Below are 15,806 nucleotides of genomic sequence, written 5' to 3'. Positions count from 1 at the left end.
CTAGGAGTTTTATAGTTTCTGGTCTGACATTTAGATCTTTAAACCATTTTGAGTTTATTTTTGTGTATGGTGTAAGAAAGTGTTCTAATTTCATTCTTTTACAAGTGGTTGACCAGTTTTCCCAGCACCACTTGTTAAAGAGGTTGTCTTTTTTCCATTGTATATTCTTGCTTCCTTTGTCGAAGATAAGGTGTCCATAGGTATGTGGATTTATCTCTGGGCTTTCTATTTTGTTCCATTGATCTATATTTCTGTCTTTGTGCCAGTACCATACTGTCTTGAAGATTGTGGCTTTGTAGTAGAGCCTGAAGTCAGGCAGTTGATTCCTCCAGTTCCATTCTTCTTTCTCAATATTGTTTTGGCTCTTTGAGGTTTTTTTGTATTTCCATACAAATTGTGAAATTATTTGTTCTAGTTCTGTGAAGAATACTGTTGGTAGCTTGATAGGGATTGCATTGAATCTATAGATTACTTGGGTAGTATACTCATTTTCACAATATTGATTCTTCCAATCCATGAACACAGTATATTTCTCCATCTGTTTGTGTCCTCTTTGATTTCTTTCATCAGTGTTTTATAGTTTTCTATGTATAGGTCTTTTGTATATACTTCCTCTTATAGGTAGAGTTGTCCTTAGTATCACTATGCCCTTCTGACCCTTATGTATGAAAATTGATGCTTTCTAGTAAGCTCTTTCACCTTGCAATTTTTTAGGTTACCTCTGAATAGTCCATTATAAATATAACAAAAGGAACAGTATATGTGATTATATTAGTTTTAGAAGGACAGGTTCATAGCTTGCAGCTGGAGACACTAAATTTGCCTTAAGTTTGTTGTGCTTTTTAAATAACTGCTGAGATGTCTCATATAGAGTCTAAGTTCAGTTTATTGAGTGCCTAAGAATTTGGCTGTGGAGCATTATTTTAAAATCATCAGTTCAGTTCAGTTCAATTGCTCAGTCGTGTCCGACTCTTTGTGACCCCATGAATCGCAGCTCGCCAGGCCTCCCTGTCCATCACAAACTCCCGGGGTTTACTCAAACTCATGTCCATCAAGTCGGTGATCCCATCCAGCCATCTCATCCTCTGTCGTCCCCTTCTCCTCCTGCCCACAATCCCTCCCAGCATCAGGGTCTTTTCCAATGAGTCAACTCTTCGCATGGGGTGGCCAAAGCACTGGAGTTTCAGCTTCAGCATCAGTCCTTCCAATGAACCCCCAGGACTGATCTCCTTTAGGATGGACTGGTTGGATCTCCTTGCAGTCCAAGGGACTCTCAAGAGTCTTCTCCAACACCACAGTTCAAAAGCATCAATTTTTCGGCCCTCAGCTTTCTTCACAGTCCAACTCTCACATCCATACATGACCACTGGAAAAACCATAGCCTTGACTAGATGGACCTTTGTTGGCAAAGTAATGTCTCTGCTTTTTAATATGCTATCTAGGTTGGTCATAACTTTCCTTCCAAGGAGTAAGTGTCTTTTAATTTCATGGCTACAGTCACCATCTGCAGTGATTTTGGAGCCCTCAAAAATAAAGTCTGACACTGCTTCCACTGTTTCCCCATCTATTTCCCATGAAGTGATCATAGCTTTGTATAATTTTAGTTACTTGATTATATTCATGTAAGAGTCTCCTTTCCTCTTTGTAGATGCTCTTTAGGGTCTTTTTTGGTTCTAAACATTTTGATTCCAAATAGTTTGCATTTGGGGTTTGTATGGATCATTTTTAGTCTGTGGAAATCCTGAGGTGTAAGAATGGCTGTTTCTTTGTTCATCTTTAAGGTGGTTTGCTTGTGGGTGTTTTCCCACCTCCTGAGGAGTGATAATTGAGTTATCACTCTGTTATTTAAGGCCATTCATTTAAGGGTAGTCCTTTTTGTAGGTGATTACTCAAAATCTGTCAACTGCCACCAAAATACAATACACTGTCACACTTTACTTCAGAGTAGGGGTCTGCTCAATTGCTTCTTGTAAAAGTTTCTGAGATCTGAGCTTTCCCTGTCATTTCTTGGTCTTACAAATTGAAGTTTTTATTTAATCACAGGAACTTCATGGGAAAACAGCATTATGTGAAATATTCATTCATCACAGTAATGGTGTGATTGAGGAATCTCAGCAGCTGCCCTAAATCCACGGTTGTGAGAATACAATTAAAATTTTAATGTGTTTTGTGAAACACTTTTCTGTAGTGCTCAGCTTTCAAAGTAATGAGGAACTGTACATGGTGCTTAAGTATTAATATAAACTCCTACTTGAAGCCCTGTTGTAAGTTTAATGATGAGAAAACATCTTTTTTTCTTTGACAAATTCAAACATATTGACCTTATGGATTTTGATAGTTGCTGAAATTCCTAGGTTTAGTCTCAAAGTAAATCAGAATATTGAATGCAAAGATTCTCAAAAGTTTGTATGGATAAGAATCCTCTGGTAAACTTATTAAAAATGCAGTTTTGGCTCAATTGCTGATGACTTTTAGGTAGCACAATGATTTTGACTATTATGAACAGCTGTGAATGTTTTAGGTTGGGTCATTGTGGTGAACATATGTATGTGTTTCTGTGGGGCTGGGAGTGAAATTTTGGCATCATCAGTTAGCCACATATTCGGTGTTAGTAGAATACTGACTCATTTGAAAAAACCCTGATGCTGGGGAAGATTGAAGGTGGGAGGAGAAGGGGATGACAGAGGATGAGATGGTTGGATGGCATCACTGACTCAATGGAAATGAGTTTGAATAAACCCTGGGAGTTGGCGATGGACAGGGAGGCCTGGCATGCTGCAGTCCATGGGTCGCAAAGAGTTGGACACGACTGAGCAACTGAACTGAACTGAACTGAGAATACTGACAAAGAGGGTTCCAAAGTGATTGTACCAATTTATAGTCCCTCTTTTGGCTGTTGTTCCACAGCCTTACCAACACTTGGTATTTCCTGTTTTAATTTTAACCATTCTGGTGGTTATATACAGGTATTTCATTGTCATTTACATTTAAGTTCAATGAGTAAACAGTTTTTGGTATAATCACACAGTGGAATACCATTCAGCCAAAGAGAATGAACAGTCTACAGTTACATGCAACAATATGGATGAATCTCATAAATATAATTGATAAAGGAAACCAGACAGAAAAGAATGCATACTGTACGATTCCACTTATAGACTTCAAAAAAATCAAAACCTCAGATGAAACTAATCTGTGGCCTTAGAAGTTAAGATAATGGTTAACCCTGAGGTGGGGAAATAGGTTGTGAGTGAAAAGGAGCAGAAGGGGACCATATTGGTGATATTCTGGTTCTTGATCTGAGAGCTGGTCTTTGAGACAGGTTTAGTTGTGAAACTTCAGCAAGGTACCCATTTATAGTGAGTCTACTCGTCTTTATGTATAATAAACTTTTTATTAAAAACATTTATAGACTACAGACTTTCAGGCCCTTATGATGAAAAGTATGTTCCTTTGATGGGGCCAGGGGCTTTGCATGCTTAAGAATCACATAAGTGTTTGGGAGGCAGGTGACCTCAAAGTGCACTCTGAGAAACATTGGTGAAGGAGTTCAGAACAAGGCTGTCCCAGATGTGCCACTTTGACATGTACCCTGTTCTGAGCTAAAGGCAATCCACACCCAGCAGATTTTATATTTTACCTCTCCCTTCATTGTCTAAAAGAAACTAGGTAGAGGGCCTGGTCTAGGAAGAGATCTGTTACCACAGATAACTACATAGAATATGGGCTGGGTGTGGTAAGCAGGGGGTGAGCACAGCTGAGCTGGAGATCCAGTTCCTCCCTGTCTCACTGTGTTTGCTTGGAGTATTTGTTACCAAACATTTGGACTTCCCATCTTGCAAAGAATTGATTTTTTTTCCCCCTTGAAGGGCCAGATCCCTACCCCCTTCTCCTTGGCTCTGAATGGCATATATGCCTCAACTGCTTAACTGCTTGTGGGTCTCATATTCTTATGGGGCCCTTGTACATAAGTAGTTAAATTGGTTTTTCTCCTGTTAAGCTGTCCTATATTAATTCGATTATTAGATCAACCAAAGAACCCAGAAGAGTAGAGGAAAAATTTTTATTCCCTCTACATTGGTAATTACATTCAGTGCAGCGATTTTGAAAGCATTCATCAGCCCTTCAAAATAATTTAATCAGCTGCTTTGTACATTGCAGTTATTTTAGATCATTTCAGACCCCCACCCCCACCCCTGGCCACCTTTCATCTTCTGAGAGTGAATCAATCCTGGAAAATGAAAACACCGAGTGAGCTTCATGTGGGAAAGAGCTGCAGCTTATACTTGATGTGGAAAGGACAATCAAGTGAGAAATAAATCCATTAGGTGGGAAGGAAAAAACCCCATCAACTGCTGGAATCATAGAAACTCTCTCTGGGAGGAGGACTGATCATTTCTGATGAAAGCCCATTTCATTTATTTAGCCAAGAGTGATAAAGTATGTCTGTGTCTGAGGCATTTGGTGGAGGCTCTGTAAAAACTAGGTTAAGGACTCAATCAAAATCTCTTCCAATTACATGAGGGAGGAAGCTTAGAATGCAAATAACTATAAAGCTATTGCTTGTTGTGACTAAAAAGTCCCCCACATGGTAAGGCCTGAATCAGTTTTCATTTCATCACTAAGGGGAAAAACAGAGCTACCAGACACAATTACAGGCAAGTTTTTAAGGGGAACAAAAGGAGTGGGAAAAAACCATCACTCAGTGCTTGTTTAGAGCTTGCTCTATCCACCAAGTCCTGAGAAAGAAAATGTTCTCAAATGTCAAGAGGGAAGTGGTTCTTAACCAATTAAAAAAATCCTCAGCTTTTAAAGGGGCCATTATTCTCTGTGGAAATATGAGAGTATAGACAATATTACCTACAGGCAAGCTGATATTAAGCTGGTATTCACTGATGTGACTGTACCACTTATTTAAAAAAATTGAAATACTTTCCTGCCTGTTGTAGGATTCCTTGAGAGCCCCCCTCCACTTCCACACTTCCTGGCTCCTCTAGACCCCTGGACAGTACAGCAACTAAGGAGTTGATGTTGGATGGTCCTGGAACTGCCAACTCTCTTCAGCCCTAAGCTACCTCAGAGGTCTTTGCTCTGTGATAATACCTGTGAAGAAGTAGCCTTGTTTGAGAGGGTAGGCTGAGGGACCCTATCCATGGTCCTCTCCTTCTCTTTAGGCTTTCACTGACCTCCCTCCTGCAATGCTACTTCCCTTGTAATTTGTCATTCTTTAGCAATTCCTCACTAAAGTTATATTCTTAGGCAATGACGGATCAATAATTGAAAATGTAGATATTTTGTCATTAGATTAACCTTTGATTCTGTCAGTCTTAGATATCCAACAGCTTACTGATTCATTCACTCACTCACTCTCTCACTCTCTCACTCATTCAGCAAACATCTGTGGAATGTCTGCTACAAGCCAGGCATTGTGTTTACCAGTAAGACTCCATCCTCAGCCTAAAACTAACCTCACAGTCTGGTGGGGGTGACCAACCCATACATAGATAATTTTGGTGTAGTAACAGAGCTATGCAGAAGTATGACAGGAACAAAGATTATGAAGAACTGGACATGGAACAACAGACTGGTTCCAAATAGGAAAAGGAGTACGTCAAGGCTGTGTATTGTCACCCTGCTTATTTAACTTATATGCAGAGTACATCATGAGAAATGCTGGGCTGAATGAAGCACAAGCTGGAATCAAGATTGCCAGGAGAAATATCAATAATCTCAGATATGCAGATGACACCACTTTTATGGCAGAAAGTGGAGAGGAACTAAAAAGCCTCTTGATGAAAGTGAAAGCAGAGAGTGAAAAAGTTGGCTTAGAACTCAACATTCAGAAAACTAAGATCATGGCATCTGGTCCCATCACTTCATGGGAAATAGATGGGGAAACAGCAGAAAACAGTGTTGGACTTTATTTTTTGGTGGCTCCAAAATCACTGCAGATGGTGATTGCAGCCATGAAATTAAAAGACACTTACTCCTTGGAAGGAAAGTTATGACCAACCTAGATAGCATATTAAAAAACATTACTTTGCCAACAAAGGTGCATCTAATCAAGGCTATGGTTTTTTCAGTGGTCATGTATGGATGTGAGAGTTGGACTGTGAAGAAAGCTGAGTGCTGAAAAACTGATGCTTTTGAACTGTGGTGTTGGAGAAGACTCTTGAGAGTCCCTTGGACTGCAGGGAGATCCAACCAGTCCATCCTAAAGGAAATCAGTCCTGGGTGTTCATTGGAAGGACTGATGCTAAAGCTGAAACTCCAATACTTTGGCCACCCCATGCGAAGAGTTGACTCATTGGAAAAGACCCTGATGCTGGGAGGGATTGTGGGCAGGAGGAGAAGGGGACGACAGAGGATGAGATGGCTGGATGGGATCACCGACTTGATGGACATGAGTTTGAGTAAACCCCGGGAGTTTGTGATGGACAGGGAGGCCTGGCGTGCTGCGATTCATGGGGTCGCAAAGAGTCGGACACAACTGAGCGACTGAACTGAACTGAACTGAACCATCTAAGAAAACCTGAGATGGGTCAAGGACGACTTCCTGGAATAGAGAGGGTTTGAGCCTGGTCTTAATAGAAGAATAGAAATTAGGTGGTGGATGAGGATACACAATAGAGGAAATTTTGGACAGAGGACTGTATGAATAAGTGAGAAAGATGGTATGTGCAGGCAACATAGTGTAAAGTGTGAGAATAAAGTTGGTAGGAAGTGAGACCTAAGAGGAAGGTGGGGTCAGGAACACTGCCAAGGAGTTGAGATTTGATTCTGTAAGTCAGAGGCTTTTTGACTCACCAGGCATAACTAAATAATGTGTTACTAATAATAAAGTGTTAGTTTTGTGATGGCTTTACTCCTTTAAAAACTTAAATTAGAGCAAATTCAAGGTTATCCCCATAATATAGTGACTCTCTCCCACTGGCATTCCATATGCTTTTTTGAGAAAGAGAGAAAGAAAGGGATCAAGCTAGGGCTAGGAGCCAGGGCTTGAGAATAACTCTCTGCTCACCTCATCCAAGCAGCAAGCTAGCTCATGGCATTAACGACTCGCCTCTGCATTTTACCTTCTTATCAAGATTTTGGGGCGTCATCAAATATGGGTACATCCAGAGGACAGTGCACCTCCATATGTGTATGTTACCCATTTTGTTGGTCATGAGAGAACTGTGGACACTGAGAATTCAAAGTTGTGGAAGGTTCCCCATGCTGTGGGCTCACATGCATTTTATGGCAATTCCTCTGGCTTCACAGAGCAGTGATTGGACATCTGTGGGCAAGGAAATCTCAGCCACACACTCCCAAAGTAGTTACTTTTCATGTAAATTATATATGTTTACTGCTGTTCTAATGTTGTGCCCATTTAAGAACATCCTCCAAAATGGAAAGTGTAAAAGGATAAGAAAATAAGATTAAAACATTTAGAATAATGAGAATAATTTTTATTTTATTTACTTATAAAAAATCTCATGATTGAATATGTCTATTTTTTTAATCTTGGTTTATACTTGTGATACTATGATTTGTAGGTCTTGCACTAACTTTATCTCAGTTTTGGTTTTAATGGCTGATGTAGTGGAAAAGGCCTCATAAAGTGATGTTGACCCTAGAAGAAGTACACTTCCCAAGTCATGAGACTCAGTTCTAGTTCTATCTAGAAATTACTTAATCATTTTGTTGAAATTCAAGTCAGTAAATTTCCTTTATCCCTGGTATCAATCAATTGTTCTTGTAAGCTAATTGGCATGGATATGTATTTTTCATAGTGTTAACAGCTTCAATTTTTAAACCTCTTTTTAAAAATCATAAAAATAACAAAAAAAATCATAAAAATAGGTTAATAAATTCTGTGTCTATCCCAGATCTTTAAAATGTTCTGTACAAATGTTCGTATACATGATGCCTTTATATTATTTTGGCAATAGCACCACAAAATTATGGAAACATTTCCAAACATCCTTTTCAAATTTCTCTTCAGTAGAAGAGTTTCTTTTGAAAAGCAGTTGTTCTTTTTTTCTTCTGTTCTCATTCATTGTCAAACTGTTATCTTTATTTTGAAGGCACTACATGATTTTTGTTTATTTGCTTTTGTTTTTGTTTTCAGAAACAACTGGGAGATAGTGTACTGATATCATCAAAGAAAAGGGCAGCAAATGTAAGCTATTTGTCTTTTTGTAAAAGAAAAAACATGCCTCTTATTTCAGTTTGGCAGTTTGAAAATTGTCCTCATTGGATGTTGGAATGGGTGAGAGGAAGGAGTCCAGAACAAATTCTGAACTTTCCAGTGTGGTTGCCTGAATGTGGTGTCACCAGATGAGGTAGATGAAGGAGAGGATGAGAGCCAGTTCAGGAAGATAATGAGACAGCAGTGGATCTTTGAGCTTGCTGAATTCAGATGCCTAGAGGACTTTCTGCTCTTGTTTCATGCCCAACTCATCCTTGGCTTTATGCCCAAAGTTCCTTTTCCTCTGTTTGCCTATGTTGGTGGCACCACCATCTCCCAGTCAGTTAATACCACAAACTTTTGAACCATATGTGACTCGTCCTTTCGTTTTCACCTGTATTCACTATGTAACTAAGATCTTTCTTTTGTCATTTGTTCACGCTATACATACATTTATTGAGCACCTGATAAGTGCCAGGGGCTTCCCGCATAGCTCAGTCGGTAAAGCATCTGCCTTCTATGTGGGAGACCTGGGTTGGAAAAGTTCCCCTGGAGGAGGAAATGGCAGCCCACTCCAGTATTCTTGCCTGGAAAATCCCATGGACAGAGGAACATGGCAGGCTACAGTTCATGTGATCACAAGAGTCGGACACGACTTAGCGCTTCCTTTCTTTCTAAGTGCCAGGTACTGAGTTAAGCCCTGAGGATATGTGTGAAGGAAACAGATAAGGTCCTTGCTCTCATGGAGCTTATATTCTGTCTTCGGAAGATAGATAATAAACAAGTATGTAAGCATATAAATCAGAAAATTATTGGTAAGTGCTCAGAAGAGAATTAAAGTAAGTGATGTAATCCTGCCTGGGTGGTTGCTATAGAGGAGCTCTCCAGGAGTTACCATTTAGGGTGCGTCTGGAAGTCCATGTACTAGCCATAGGGGAAGGAGCTTTCCAGGCAGAAGGACTCAAGCCCTGGATGAGCTCCGGGAGGTCCAGGCACAGAAGGCTAGTGTAGCTGGGGCTTGGTGGCAGTGGGGTTATCCTGATAGTCATGACTTTTTTAAATCTCTGCTACTTGGTTCCTGTGCTCCATCATCTCATATGTGGCCTACTGTATGATGCCCTCTAATTTCTCCCTGCTTTCACTCTCTTCTCCAAAGTATTTTTCATATGGATGTCTAATTAGCCTGGAATTTTCACATCATTCTGCCATGGTAAAAAGGCCTTCAGTAGTTGAGGAGTAGCTGGCTGACCTTTGGAGGTCAAAAAAAGCAGTTCTGCACTTGGGGTGTTTGCTGCCTGTGAGATTTCCCAGCAGCCTTGGAAGGAAATGGTGTTTGTCTCTTGTCACCCTCTAGTATTTAACCACCTGTGTGTTCATTTTCCAGTGGTTTTGTTGTTGTTTAGTTGCTAAGTTGTGTCTGACTCTTTATCAACCTCATGGACTGTAGCCCTCCAAGCTCCTCTGTCCATGGGATTTCCCAGGCACGAATACTGGAGTGAGTTGCCATATCCTTCTCCAGGGAATCTTGCTGACCCAGAGATCGAACCCATGTCTCCTGCATTGGCAGGTGGATCCTTTATCACTGAACCACCATGGAAGCCATTTCTAGTGGCTTAAACAACACAAATTTATCCTTTTACTGTTCTAGGAGTCAGAAGTCTGAAATGGCCTTACTGGGACAACATTGATATGCCAGCAGGGCTGTATTCCTTTTTGGAGGCTCTGTTTCCTTGTCTTTTTTCAGCTTCTAGAGGTCTCCCACATTCCTTAGGTTGTGGCCTCTTCTTGCATCTTCAAAACCAGCAGGGTAGCTTCTTCCAATCTCTCACTGACTCCGACCTTCACTCTCTCACTTCCTACTTCTACTTGTAAGGACTTATAAGTGATTACACTGGATAGGATGAAAATGAACTCTCAAAGTGAACTCATCTCAAAGTGAACTCATTGATAACCTTGTTTCTCCCTTATCATGTCACATAATGTATTCACAAGTATCAGGGATTAGGATATGGACATCTTTAGGGGTCATTATTTTGCCTATGACACCAAGCTTTATTAGATATCTGTGAGTCAAGGGGACTTCCTACAAATGGAAAACCCACTAAGACTAAGAGAAGGCCTGTCGTGGGACTCTGATTGCTTCGGTTCTGTACACATAGTGGAGCTATGCCCATCAACGGAGCAGGATTGTTACATTTTCCTGCAAGGGCAACTGAATATGGGATGATGAGAGTAACAGCCGTTGCTATTAACAAAGATCACTGACCTTTAAGGTACCTCCTAACCCTGAGAGTTTATGATCTTCCTATTTGATGAAATGACACCCAAATGAGAATGCACTTGGAAGGTGTGGTTATGGAAATAGAGGAAATCATTAGATAGCATAAGTTCTAAACTCTCAGAAGATTTATTATTAAGATTTATTTTAGTGAACACATCTGTCTTCCCCACACTTGGGTTATATATAGGTGAAGAGGTACCAGAATGTTCCTCAGTGAGACATTCTTCTACTCTCTTCAACCTCTAAATTATGTATATATTCTAAGAAAACTATTCTTTGGCAGGAAATCCAAGTGAACTGCCATTACATTGATTTCCGTTGGACAGTGATCATATGTCCTGAGTTTATGGAAAAGTTATTGCATATAATTTTATTCTCCTCAATAAAGGATTAATTAAATATATAACTAAGCTCAGTTAATTTTATACCTTGGTAAGACTTTTCATACTAATAACTTCACAAATTAAAACAAGATACTCTGTCTTAATCCATCTTAATTTCAGTTTGAGGAAGTGTAGTCAATATGTCTTCCTAGTGGTGGAATTTTTTGCCTGAATAATTATATTGCTACAAAACATTCTTAGTATAGCTAGAGACAAACAAGACTTACTTCTAGGCTTTTTGTATAAGCGACAAATTGGTATTTGGTAATACATTTACTTTGAAAATAGGTAAAAGGAAGAAATGTTAAGAACAATGATATCTAATATATATTAAACACCTGACATAATTTAGACACTGTACTAAGTGCTTTACACATATGGCACTTAGGTTTCAATCTTAAAAATGGAGTATCTTCTCCTTACCTTTATTATGGATAGAGAGGCTGAGACACTTAGAGCAATGTTTCCTAATAATGTATAAAGCTAGAAAGGGGATAATTGATATTTGGATTAATTCACTACCTCCTAAAACTGCTTTAACCCTAAACCTTTCTTCATCTAAGCTCCTCAAGGAGGAGGAGAGACTTTGGAATTTAGGTGAGTTTTAACAGGGAGGAGGTTGGGATAACTGGGATGGGAAGGCCAACATAGCTGAGGTGGGATTATAGTGGTGTTCTAAATGGATAGGAACTGGACTGCAGAGAGAACCTATGAGAATTTCTCACCAGATCAGGATCTAGGGACCTCTGTGTCTGGGATCAGAGATCTTGCTTTGGCATCTTTTGTGATGAAGACCTGATCTGCCACTCCAATCTGACTCATTTCAGAAAATAGCTCACCCTCCTCCCAGCCACTCAAACCTTAGCTTGGAGTCATCTATACTTCCTCTCCTTTTTTCCCTCCTCAAATCCTACTCAACCAGCAAGTTCTGATTGTCCTACTTTAAAATATATCTAGAATCTGGACTCTCCTGTCCATCCTAATAACCACCACCTTCCTTGGTCCAAAGATTCATCTATTCTCGCTCTCCTGAACTGACATAACAACTCCCCAAAGGGCTGCCCTGCTTTCCCTCCTGCTTTCCTAAAATTCTACCATAAAGTCAACTTTTAAAAACATAAATCAGATGATGTCTTTGTCTCTCCTCCTAATCTTCCTTGACATAGCCCTACTGCATTTAGAATAAAATCCCAATCCTTTAAAAGGGCATACAAGGCCCTTGGGTGAGCTGGATTTTGTCCCTTCTCTGAAGCCCTCTGGGATCCTGTATGTCCTTTCCCATCTCAGGACCAATGTAGAACCTGGGTTCCCTCAGCTGGGATCACCTTTTTCCTTAGATATTTGACATTATCTCTTTAAAGAAGCCTCAGGTAAGCACACCTTCACATGTGCCTCTCAAATACTCTATCATATCACTCTTTACATTCTTTTTTTTTGTTCAGCAGTCATTCCAAACTATTATTATTTTATTTGCAAATTGGTTGGTCTTTATCTCTTCTATTGGAGGGCTAGAGCTCATCTGTATTAATTCTCAGTGTCTGACAAATTAGGAGTGCATTAAATATCTGATAAAGATATGAAAGAATGCATCTTAGAGATGTTTTTATTATTAAGTCCTTAAGCTGGTGCGTATTAGGGGACACATTTTGTTTTGAAGTGTCTGCTCAGCTCATAATAACCCTTTTAACTGGGTTTCCAAATTTGGAGAAAATGGCCCCAGCACCATTTGGTTGAATATAACCTTAATCTCCAGCCTCATATCCAATCTCTGGTAGATTGGCTAGCTGACCCAAGCTGGGTAAACCAAAACTGCAACCCTTGCAATTTGGAATTAGGACTCAGAGTAATACATTGGACTGTGCTGTGTATCTTCAGGAGACCTGAGCGGTCATAAGTTCTGCTCTAGGGATCAGAGAAGGCTCGTGAGCAAACACAGAGGAGACTGAGTCAGTGTGCAAAGAAAAACTGTGACATGAGGAACAGGAAGAGAGTCTGGATGACTTTCCAGGTTCTGATTCCAATATCTTCTTGCTGCCCAGCTGACCCTCTGCCCTTGAATTCAGGAAAATATCAGCCGTCTACCCTTCAAATTGGAGCTTCCCAGTGGTGCAATGGTAAAGAAAATGCCTACCAATGCGAGAGATGTGGGTTCGATCCCTGGGTTCGGAAGATTCCCTAGAGAAGGAAATGGCAACCTACTCCAGTAATTCCAGAGGAACATGGCAGGCTACAGTTCATGTGAGTCACAAAAGAGTCAGATATGACCGAGCGACTTAGCACACACACACACACCCCCTTAGAGTGCCATCCTCCCATATGTAAAGTCAGTGTGGTGAGAATTTAACACTTCGGGAAAACAAATTTGCCATTACCATGTTGGTTCTGCTTCAGCACATGCTGCCCTATGTTTTTACCTTATATGATGATAGATGACATGCTTTCAGCTAGAAACTGCATAAGTGAGAAGGTTTCTAGAAGAAGCAAAGGGAAAAAAAAAAGCAGTGAGAGCCCAGCATCTTCATGGCATCCCTTGTAAGGAGAGAGTAAGGCAGTGTCTGAAAGCAGGAGGTGTGAGAGATGGAAAAGCAAGAGCTGTAGCAAATAGCAGGGAGCTGTGTGGGCGCAGTAAGTAGGGCTGCTGAGAACTAGGGGACTTGTCGAACATGAAAGGTATAGTTGCAAGATAGGAGTTTAGGAGTAGCAGAGTGAATCTCCTCAGGTGGTGGAGCATTATGCTGAAATCAATCTTCACAACAGAAGACAGTCAGCAAAAATGAAATATCCTCTTGAAACCAGAGGTTTAAAGTATAGTAGGCTGCTCCACTGTTAGTAACAAATCAATACCAACTCTGTTTAATACCACACAATCCCTTCTTAGCCTGACCTCATTACACCTGATACTAATGAGGGACTAGCATCCAATGGTCAAGGCTCGGAGTTTAATGTTGTTACAATCACACCAATTCAAAAGGCCTTTATCAGCAAAAGCATGGGGGAGGAAAACATCAAGCTCTCAGCAATGCAGCCAGCTGTAAAGTATCTCTCAATGAGTTCACCAACGTGTGAACCTCAAAAGCCCAGCAGGATCTACTTATATTTGAAGATTATTTAGGCATCTGCTGCAGAGAGGAACTGCCTCTGAAAATGGTGCCTCTGACGGGTTACTTGTGTGGCAAACCCCAGAACACGAAGCTCTCCAGAGTAACTTTCATTCTTATGAGAGTCTGCATCTCAGCTTGGAGTGTCATTTCTCCTGCCGGGGGTGTCTGGACAGCTTGGGGAGAGCAAGTGGACTCTAAGGACACCGAAGAGTTGAACATTAGTTACTTTTGTACAGATCAACAGACAACCTGCTACTTCCATGACAAATGCTTTTTAAACCCAAGGTAAGAGTGATACACACAGTTCACGTGTGCTTACAAGGGCATGAGTAAAAATACCCTGGGACTCTTCAACTTGGGGGAACTCTGCATCTATGGCTGCATCCAGGCCCTGCTGGAGTAAATGGCCATGAAACTTAGCTGAAGGAAGTTTCTTTGCCAAAAAAGAGAGGTTTCTAAGACCTAGAGCAGTGTTTCCCAAACTGATTTCAACAGGGTGTTAGTATATGTGAGGAGATAAAAGGATTACATGGATAATGCTTGTGAGATACTGAATTAAACAAGTTAAATTAAAATTTAAAATGTATGTATGTGTTAATAACTTTCATGCATAACAAAAATCTATATAAAAACATATGATGTGTGCGTGTATGCTAAGTTGCTTTAGTCGTGTCCAGCTCTGTGAGACCCTAGGAATTGTAGCCCGCCAGGCTCCTCTGTCCACGGGGATTCTCCAGGCAAGAGTACTGGAGTGGGTTGCCGTGCCCTCCTGTGAGTAGCAATAAAAAACCATCTTAATAAATGCAATGTTACCAGTCCCATCAATCCACCTGGGTGCCTGTATCTGATTGTGTCCTTCTCTCTCCCCATGTAACCAGTTTTCTGAATTTTGTGTTTGAGTTTTGCTTTTCATCTGGTTCAACTATATATGTATATGTCCTTAAATAATGTAATTTAAAATTTTATATGTTTTTGAATTATCTTTTTATCAATAGCCTACTGTAGACATTTTTCTGAGATATGCTCTTCTTTCAACTATGTTCCTGGTTTTTATAGGCATTGATATGCACAACTGTAGTTGTTTTCATTGTTATTATCTGTTCTGTGAATATCCCACAATTTTACCATTCTCTTTTTTATGGATATCATGTTGCTTACAGTGTTTGCTGTTACAAACAATGGAGTTGTGAACTTTCTTGAACATGGTTCCTGGGGCACATGTGCAAGAATTTCTCTAGGGTACTTATCTAAGAATAGAATTTACTGGATATAAGAGTTGGCACTTTAACTTTGTAGGATAAACCAATCAAAGTGATGGTTACAATTTTTATTCACTCCAGACTGAATTCATTGCTGTGTATCCTCGTCAACACTTGGTAATGTCAGACTTAATTTTTTTTTTTTTTTTTTTGCCTATTTCGTTGTGATTACAGTTCTCATTTCTCTTACTTGTGAGTTTAATCATCTTTCCATGTTTATTGATCATTTCACTCTCATCTTCTATAAATGCTGTCTATGTTCTTACTCAGTTTCTAATTAAATTGTTTTTTCCTTATGAATTTGTAGGAGTTCTTTCTGCATTCTTCATTGGAATTCTTAATTATACGTTTGTAAATTTCTTCTCCCTATCTGTGTTTCAAGTTTTTACTTTCTTAAAGGTACCTTTTTGTGAAGAGAAGTTTTATATTTTAATACAGATGGATTTATTAATCTTCTGTTACAGTTGTGCTTCCAGGGTCTAATTTAAGAAGTATTTCTCTACCCAAAGGTTATAAAGATGCTGTCCTTAATATTATAAATTTTTGCTTTTCACATTTAAACTAATCTGTTTTTTAATGAATGGATTTCTTTCCTCAGGACTTTTCTCA

Source organism: Cervus canadensis, chromosome 1 (genome assembly GCF_019320065.1).
Source record: "Cervus canadensis isolate Bull #8, Minnesota chromosome 1, ASM1932006v1, whole genome shotgun sequence".
NCBI lineage: Eukaryota > Metazoa > Chordata > Mammalia > Artiodactyla > Cervidae > Cervus > Cervus canadensis.
This window is presented reverse-complemented; position numbering follows the sequence as displayed.